The 10,329-nt window shown below is 36.3% G+C and overlaps 1 long non-coding RNA gene across 1 annotated transcript in view; it reads left to right on the top strand.

Annotated features, from left to right (window-relative positions):
- The first annotated feature begins 8,695 nt into the window (after nt 1-8,695).
- Nucleotides 8,696-10,329, top strand: part of LOC145243475 (uncharacterized) — a 129,562-nt gene continuing 127,928 nt past the window's right edge. The window contains exon 1 of the long non-coding RNA XR_013862888.1: nt 8,696-9,184. This is a non-coding gene — a long non-coding RNA (uncharacterized LOC145243475). The remainder of the gene's footprint in view (nt 9,185-10,329) is intronic.

Genomic DNA, 10,329 nt, shown 5'->3' with positions numbered 1-10,329 from the left:
TTTAGATTTTAAAAATTGGAAATTTTCTTATTAATAGTAGATTCAACACACACAACGTCAACTACGTCTCGAACGTGATCGTGATACGTCTCGAACGTGATCATTGGTCTGCGCACGGAATTAGTTATTGCATGTCATCTAACTAACTATCCTATTAACCCTCATACTTGAGTTTATTTTGGACTTTGCAACTCAATAATAATAATAATAATAATAATAATAATAATAATAATAATAATAATAATAATAATAATAAACGTCATTTAACCGTTCATTTGTATGATTATAGAGCAATGGTATTTCTAAATAATTAAACATCGTCAAGAATGTGTTATTGTCCTTATCTGAAATCAATATGGACATTCGTATTTCCAGATTAAACATAGCGAATCAATGCTGAACAGTTTTTTCTAATCGTAGGAATCATATATTTTAATGGTTTTATTGATATTATCGACAGTTTGTGTTGCATCATGTCCAAGCTTGAACTCCGACATGAAAATAACTCTTACTCCAATGGTGTTAATTGATCAGGATGTTTTCTTTTTGGTCCACGATTTATCGGAGAGTGAACTATGTTTCCAATGGCGTCCGTGCATCTATGCTTCCGTGCATCCCTGCGTCTGTGCGTCCGGACGATTTCCAGATAACCGTCCATTAGTTTTTCCAGAAATTTTGCCACAAATTTTATTTCATGAAATAGATGGCATCTAAGCTTCAGCCTCTGTCCCATCGACGAAACGTTGCATCCCTCTGCCTGTTCTACAAGTATTTTAATGGTGAATGCTCTGACGAACTGCAAGCACTTGTGCCCCCACGACATGAACACCCTCGACAGACCCGACAGCCTGCAAAATCCCACCCCCACACTGTAGAGATCCCTAGATGTAAAAGATCTTTCTACTCCAGTAGTTTCTTCCCCAGAACCGCTAGACTTTGGAATTCCATTCCAGGTCCCTGCTTCCCCAACTGTACTGACGTGCAGAAGTTCAAATGCAACGTGAACTAACATCTTGCTGCCCAAATCCCTACATAGTACCCCAGTAGTTGTTGCCCCTGATAGTAGCCCCCTACACCAAAGTGGCAGTGTGCCTTGTTTAGGGTGAAAATGTAATAAAAAAAAAATTAAAAAAAAAAGATGTGCACAGTAAAATACATTTTAGCGAAAATTCCCGTTGCGTCCCCAGGGTTCAAAGGACATTAAAAAAAAAAAAATGCCCCAAAATGGCAGAAAAATATACGTTTTGCCCAATAACTTTTGATCCATTCATTAGATTTTTCTGAAACTTGGCCAAAATTTGGAGCCCATTGTTCTTAATATAAATCCAGTCTGGGTGACACTGGCAAAATTCTGACTAAAAAAAAACATGCGTTTTTTCATATTACTCAAAAACTTGATATGTACACCTACATATTAGTTTTCCATGGTATTGAATTTAAATATACATGTCTTAAAGCGTGAAACTGCACCGTTTGTCCATTTTCACTGGGATTCGGCGTTCCCAGGAGCTCAAAAGGGGGGTCACAAATGCCTCCAAATTGCAATACCTCATAACTTTCACCCCATCCATTAGATTTTTCTGAAACTTGGCGAAAATGTAAAAATTTCTCACATTCATCATTTCTTCACTATTTTTGTGACGTCAGCTCACATGCAGGATACTTTCAAACGTAAGTAGCTTTCGAGCACAGTAGATAGAGCCCACTTCAGTGGATTTCTGATTTAAAAATCATTGGTAAATTTTTTACTTTATTGACCCCTCAGCATTCGCATTTAATTTGTCGATTTAAAAGGTTTTCGGGTACGCTGAGAACGAATATCGCATTTATTTCTTGTGCAAACACGCAGTTATCCGTATTTTAAAGCATTCGGTATCCAATGTAATCTCTATCATTTTAATGACGGTCATCTTGTTTTCCAATAACGAAAAACCGCATAAAAAAGGCTAAATATGCCACATGTAACTGGAATTCCCCCTCCCCATCACCGGCGTTGCCGCCCCAAAAAAGCAAGGTTTATTGAAGGGGGAAGGGGTAAATTCCAAGAAATATTGAGCGAAAGGAAAGAACGTAAAGACAAGACCACAAATTAACAACAGTATTTAGAGTAATATTTATCAAAATAAATTAAAAGGTAAATATTACACACAGAACACCGACTAAATACTAATTTGTTTTATTTAGGGATATTCGATGTGGCTGGCCACAAATTTGATGATCAAATCCGTCGCAAATTTACGGTTTGCATGGTATTAACCCCTTTTAATTGATCTAAAGAATTAAGTTTTCACGTGCAGTTTACAAAAGCATAGCTTATGTTTTTCGTTCTTTTTTGTTGGGAGAGGATTATTTAATTATAGAACTTGTGTAGTTGACAAGTGCTTCTGCAGTTTAATTAACCGTTTTTCCATAAGTTACGCGCCGACATTTACCGAGTAGAATACCGTTTCACATTTCACAGAAATTGCACCCAACATGCCACCACAACACACCCGCCACCGCACCCCCACCGCACCCCACCGCCTCCCCCAAATGTAAACATCGAAACCCGACGCTCAAACAACAGTCGGAGCTTCTAACCGTTGCGCTTTTCGGCTGCTGCTATGCGGGCAGTGAATTAACAATGTTTTTACATTGTCCAAATACCTAAGCTCAATTTGTTTACAGAAAGAGCATCGCTTAATACGCTAATGGTAATTTGTATATCACTTCCCAATATGCTCAACCCAAGATAGGGAGCATTATAGTCATCCACATACAGTACTGTTTCGCTGTTTCATTTATATATATATATATATATATATATATATATATATATATATATATATATATATATATATGGGCAAACAGTTAATAAAATATGTTAAAAAACACTTTGAAATGAGGTAAAAACATATTTAATCTGAAAAGGAAACACTAGATAAATTGATAGTCCTTAATCCGCGGAGTTTCGAAGAAATACTCTCCTTCTCATCAGAGGGTAGGAATTAGCAAAATGCGGGATCGGATTTTGCATGCAGAAGTATTTGATGAAACAACAAGTAAGTCAAAGATCTTACTTGAAAACAAAATAAGTTAAGCAGAGGGAATATGGTAAAGAAAAAGGTGATTACACATGAATGGATAGTCTGGTGGAAGATAAAAAATCCAGTGACGGTAAAATCCAAATGTAAAACTTCAATTATATATATATATATATATATATATATATATATATATATATATATATATATATACTTACTGTATTTTGGGGAAAGAGTTCCGACAAAGTGCTCGATTACAAAGAAAAACTTTTTCGATATAAGAGCTAAATATTTATTTATTAGTTTACAGAAGTTCAGAAAAACATTGGTACCGTCGGTTTCAAGCCCAAACACAACGGGAAACCGTTAGTGGTAACACGTAAATAATGTTCGGCTCTCGTCAGCCATCTTGTTTTCTGCCCCGGGGCATATTTTTTCAGGTCCGCAGATGTTTGTTTATATAATGATGTATGTTTTTATTTATTAGACTATAGCTAGTTCCTGTATAATTTATTTTAATCCGGTATGAATTTTCTTCTTTTTTAATTTTTTTATTTAATGCGTTTTAGTAATTATGTGTTGTTTGTTACTAAAACGCATTAAATAAAAAAATTAAAAAAGAAGAAAATTCATATCGGATTAAAATAAATTATACAGGAACTAGCTATAGTCTAATAAATAAAAACATACATCATTATATAAACAAACATCTGCGGACCTGAAAAAATATACCCTAGGGCAGAAAACAAGATGGCTGACGAGAGCCGAACATTATTTACGTGTTACCACTAACGGTTTCCCATTGTGTTTGAGCTTGAAACCGACGGTACCAATGTTTTCTGAACTTCTGTAAAACTAATATATATATATATATCCACACACACATATATATATATATATATACACACACACACCACACGCACTCTTTCTGTCTGTGTGTGCGTGTCTCTCTCTCTCCACACACACACACACACACACACACACACATATATATATATGATGTAGGTTTTAATGTTTTTTCAAAGCTCTATAACCTCTTCTATTAATGTGTTTTAACCGTTTGCTTAAAGTTTTAAAAATCTTATGACTTATTTTACACACACAGTAAGAGAGAGAGAGAGAGAGAGAAAGAGAGAGAAAGAGAGAGAGAGAGAGAGAGAGAGAGAGAGAGAAAGAGAGGATCCAATGTAAACAAAAGAATTTCTGAAACAAATATCTTGTAACACACACAGTTACATACGCACACATAAACACAGACACACGCATATGTTTGAGTTTCAAGACATTTTGTTTGGAAATTAATTTTTAAAATTTAAATTTTCATTTCCGCATTCTAGAACGTCACTTTTAATTTTTTACGATTGTAGATAGGAGATATTTGCTTATGTAAGCACAAACCGACATACACCCACGTATATCTCTGTATATGATAAAATAGACACGGTTATTAGTGTCTATAAAAAGACATTATAGAAAAACAAAACACTGGGCTCACATATAAATTCAATATAGTCACACTTCCAGCCAATATCTGGTATAAGTTTTGCGAATACTATCATTCTCTTTAATTCGTTATAATAAATTTTTATAATAATTCATAGGAGAGTCAAATTCTACAACAAGTAATATTTACTCACTAATTATTTTCTCGCCTCCCTCTCCCCCACAAAAACGGGAACTCATAGATTTGTTACAGTTTTTCACACTAGCACCGTCCGTGTTTACTTTATAGTCCAACACATTTAACGTTATTTCTTTCGCCTGCATTACTTAAAATGTGAACCGCTCCCTTCACAAATCCCGGGTGAGTTGATTGGTTAATCACAATACGTTCATCAGATTAGGGGAATATCAAAATAAGGGAATTTCTAACTCTTATAATACATATAACGCACTAAACAACATGGCGTCATCCATCAAAGCAATAAACAATTGGATAATTTGAACTTAACAAGATCGATTTTATTCAAAATAAACCTTAATTTCACGTAAGATTAGTTTACAGTTAGAGTTAAAAAGATTTCGGCTAAAATTGTGTACAAATAGCCTTTTTCTAGAGCATATTAAAATGAAGGAAGGTGTCTCTACTGAACTTGAACCTAACCAGATCTACTTTTTTGAAAATGATCATACGCAAAAAATCTTCCCAGTGTCGCTTTCGATTAGTTTAACCATACAAACAATTCTTAATCTAACTTTTCCTACTTTTAATTCGACTTTATTTTTCACGTATAAAACTATCATTAAAAAACGCGCAGATACAAAATTATTACACATTCTGCCATTTAAACCTATTCTGTATTTTCACCTAACAATTTAATAAAACGATATCGTAGCATGTTTCGTAATTTACATATCTTTACACTAATTATAAAAAATGCATTAAGTTTTATTTATTTTTACAATATTTACTTAATACTTATCAAGTAGTCGGCGGTGACGACTACAGCGAGCGCGACGACTGCATAAATTTCTCGGAACAAGGGAATATCAGGTTAAGGGAATTTCAAACATGTAAAACTATAAATAACTAAACAACACAAACAATACGAGAGGCGTGCAATAAGTAATGCTCCTGCCCAATTTCCAGTTGTCTGATCTAGCTGAAATATTGCATGTGCAATGATTTATATCTCTACAGGTTATGTGGCAAATTACAGCTCTGAACTAATTGTGCTTTCTGTTTTATAGGTGTTTGAACTGAGTCAGGTGTGAAATGGAGCCTATTGAATGTCGAGCAGTGATCCGGTATTTGTATTTGAAAGGACGCACACTGCAGGAGACTTTTGATGAAATGAAAGAAACTTATGGTGATAATACTCCCTCGTATGACCTTGTAAAACGCTGGCATCGTGAATTCAAACATGGCCGGAAGTCTGTGGAAACAGCTCCCAGGCCTGGTCGCTCCCCCTTCTGCCATTGATGAGGCATCTGTCCGTCAAGTTGAGGCTGCCATTTTGGAAGATCGGTGCATTACTATTCGCCAAATAGCCCAAGATGTCAAGATTAGTACAGGGTCTGTGGAAACTATCATTCATGACCATTTGCATATGCATAAGGTGTCTGCCAAATGGATTCCCAGGTTGCTCACACCATTCCAGAAGCGAGAACGCGTCGAGTGCTCGAGGATGAATTTGGAGATGTGCCAAGAAGATGAGTCAAAGTTTTTCAAAAGACTGATTACGCAGGATGAAACCTGGGTCCATCACTATGATCCAGAGACCAAAGCCCAGTCAATGCAGTGGAAGCACTTGGACTCACCACTTCCAAAGAAGGCCTCCGCTGGCAAGGTCGTGCTCTCCGCTTCTTCTGGGACCAGGACGGTCTTCTAGGACCAGGACGGAGTAGTGATGACAGATTTCCTGGCAAAGGGCACCACAATTACAGGAGCCTATTATGCTTCACTTTTGAGGAAATTAAGGAAAGCTATCAAAATCAAGGGGCGGGGCAAGATCAGCAAAGGTACCCTCCTCCTGCAGGACAACGCTCCGGTCAACAACTCGCATGTCACCAGATCAGAAGCACGGGCGTGTGGTTATGAAATCCTTCCCCATCCTCCCTACTCTCCTGACCTTGCACCCTCTGACTTTTACCTCTTCCCAGCCCTGAAGTTGTTTTTGAAAGGAAAGCGTTTTCCAGATGATGCAGCTTTGATTTCTGAAGTCACGTCGTGGTTGGAGGACCAACCTGGGGTGTTCTACAAAAACGATCTCCAGAGCTGCATCAATCGATGGGAGAAATGCATAACTCTGGGTGGTTCCTATGTAGACTAAAACTAATAACTGTACCAAGTTTCGTTGCTCTAATGTTATGGTAAGTGGGTAAGAGGCATTACTTATTGCACGCCCCCCGTACTTGGACTCTAACAAACGACGCACAGTAATGCCTACCTTCCTACGCTTGGTTCTAACCTCGATAAATGAATCGAATATTAAACGGACATTAAAAAAATTCTTTTTTCGTCTATTTTTTCTTAGCGTCATTGCAGTCGCCTCTGTCGCAGTAGTGTAGTCGCCGTCGTAGTCGTCATCGGCGATGACGAAGATTACCAGTTGTATCAAAAAGTGTGGTTGGTTCTGCACAAAGCCTTCACCACTATAATTCAAATCATCTGTGTGGATTTCCGAACAACTTAGTTGTTGTGACCGAGCTTATGCGTCAAAATCGACGGAAGAGGCTATCATCTATATATATAAAAGCGAAAATGTATGTATGTATGTATGTATGTATGTGTGTGTGTTCGCTTTTTCTGTATGTCAACAAAAGGCTTTTTTTCAGAGAAGCGGTTGCTCGCTTCACAACTTTTAAAAACTTTTTATATCACATATAAATCCTAATATCTCACAGTTAACAACGAAGCTCGCATGTCTATTTAATTTGCTCGATTTCGGGAAGATAAATATTCAATATTTGTCGCTCGCCGCATGTGGGTTAGTCTTTTTCCTATAACATCTTGGGGGGGGGCGTTCAGCAGTAAATGAAGGTACTATCCCGCAGTCAAACTTGACCTCAATAACTCATTAAACCGGGCACCTTCCAAATCCAAGTAATTAAATAAATTCAAACGTGTTTCCGTTAGCATCTCGCGGTCGGGCAATGGTTAGCATCGCAGGTTTTTTTTTTTTTTTTTCACACTTTAATTTACAACTTTGCCTCAAAGCTTCGGGTTCGATCCTCATACTTACTTTTTTCTTTTTAATCCCTCACCCCCGGAGTTTCCACACACACCTACAAACACTCGGGCAACGCCAGGTACCCCTCGCTAGTACGTTTTAAAACAAATATTATTAGTCATTTTTACAATATTATAATTATAACGTCCTTTAAAAGAAAACATTGCTCTTTCTTTGGGAAATTAAGAATAAGCTGCATCTTTTTTAATTGTTGTTTCACGACGTTTCGGCCAACTTTTCCTTTGGTCTTCGTCGCGACAGGGTAGGAACTCCGACTCTCCTAATTGCATTTTCAGCAATTACTGCCATCCATGATGTTGACAACTATGGACGGCAGTAATTGCTGAGGATGCAGTTGAGGATGCAGTTAGGAGATTCGGAGTTCCTATCCCATCGCGACGAAGACCAGAGGAAAAGTTGGCCGAAACGTCATGAAACAGCAACTAAAAAAGATGAGGATAATAGTCCACAGTAAATAAATTAATATATATTTACTCATCTTAATAATGAATTCCAATAAATAATATATAAAACCCATGTTATTTGAATTAAAAACACTTTACAACAACGAAGCGTTTGGATTGAAAGTTGCGCTAATGTAGCTTACGACTTCGAAAATATTACGGCTACAAAAAAAAAAAAAATAACAAAAAAAAAGAAAAGGAAAATAGAGAGAGGGAGAAAGAAAGAAGAAAACGGAGCATTTTATTTTATTTAATAATAAAAAATGCTCCGTTTTCTTCTTTCTTTCTCTCTCTCTATTTTTTTTTCTTTTTTTGTTATTTTTTATTTGTTTTTAATCATAATATTTTCGAAGTCGTAAGCTATATTAGCGCAACAACTTAGAATATATATATATATATATATCTATATATATATATATATATATATATATATATATATATATATATATATATATATATATATATATATATATATATATATATATATATATATATATATATATTTTAAATATTTTACGCGTAGAAAAGAAAGAGGAGCAAGGCATGAGGTAATTCTCAAATTATTTTGAATCAACTCGTTGGTTGTCAATGCAGAATCTTTACCCCTCATCCTCCACCCATCGCCCGCTCATCCAAAAACCCTAACTCTTACCCTAGCTCTCTCCTTCTATACAACGAATCACTTCCTCCTTCGTCACACACACACACACACACACACACACACACACACACACACACACACAACTTTTAAGCACATAGAAAATAAAAATAACTGCATCCATTCAAATATATACGAGTGCCATTGTTTACTGCTTGGGACAACAACAAGAGCACTAACAAATATTACTACTGCTATTACTATTATGTGCTTCTTCAATCTGCGCGCTTTTGACGATGAAAACATTAACGTGTGCAAAAAAAAAAAAAAAAAAAAAAAATCGACGAAACCTTTCCTTTTTTCTCTTTGCAACCCCTAAAACAAGCGAAATTTCATTCTAGATGGGGGTATACTTTTGGTAGCCTCGTAACTATCGCTTTCTTTCGTTATATTGTCATTTAATCCCCACATTCCATGAACGATGTGTCTCACAAAGGAGTGGGGGAAGCAATAAGCATTGCTGTTTTCTGGGTCGGAATTTGGTAGAGACCGCAGAAGTCATTTTTTAAAAACTTTGACCCCTATTATGATCCCTTAACATTTATTGTTTAGGGCTCAAATCAAGTTATTAAGTTAGACCAATGTCCAAGAAACCTATATCTAAAATTTCAATTGCTTATACTAAAAATTGGCGGAGAAATTTGGTAGAGTGCTCAAAGGTAAAATCGTTGAACTTTGACCCCTTAACAGCCAAATTTCTGGCTGAAAATGGATTACAACGATTTTCCAAAATCTCAGTAACCTATATATCAAATTTCGAGTCTGTAGACTTAAAATTGACAGAGATATTGCGTAAGGAAATGTACACAGACAGACACACAGATACACACACAGACAGACATACACTTTCACTTTAAATTTAACCGAATTAAAATAAAACAAAAACAAAAATACAGGAAAATCTTTATGGTGTTCGTAACTGTCACGGGATGATGCCTTCCCGCAGTGACTTAGTCCACAATATATTGTAGTCTACATTGCACTGTAGAGAAACTACGTTTGATTCTATAAAATTATTTTTATATATAACGGCTTGTATTAAAGTTTAAAATGCAAAAGTCAAGTACCATGGTTCAATTGTGCTCTAAGCAGAAACATTCATTTCTAAAGCGCCCCTGTCATATCAAAGAACCTACTGTTAATTTTATATGCCGATCCTTTCTGCTTGTGTGGTATTAAAGCTTCTCTAATGCACTTGTGATGTAAGGCTGCTTAAGGTGTTAGCTTTGGTCAAAATCGGTTGTACCTTCTTTCATCCGATTTTTTCGATTATCGATTATCGATTATCGATACTAATTGAAGGCATCCCGATAAAAAATCTATCTAAGAACACCCCCAGATACATAAAGCAAATCTGTGTGAAATTTCATAAAAGTTGGTACAGACTACAGCGATTGCAGAGTGTATAGGGAACTCTCTCTCTCCCCCCTCTCTCTCTCTCTCTCTCTCTCACACACACACACACACACACACACAAACACACACGCGTGCGTGCGCACGCACACACACAC

The sequence above is a fragment of the Euprymna scolopes genome, chromosome 22, assembly GCF_053919585.1.
Source record: "Euprymna scolopes isolate OS-2025 chromosome 22, ASM5391958v1, whole genome shotgun sequence".
Taxonomy (NCBI): domain Eukaryota; kingdom Metazoa; phylum Mollusca; class Cephalopoda; order Sepiida; family Sepiolidae; genus Euprymna; species Euprymna scolopes.
The sequence above is the reverse complement of the archived record's forward strand: the minus strand, read 5'-3'. Positions and strand labels throughout refer to the sequence as shown.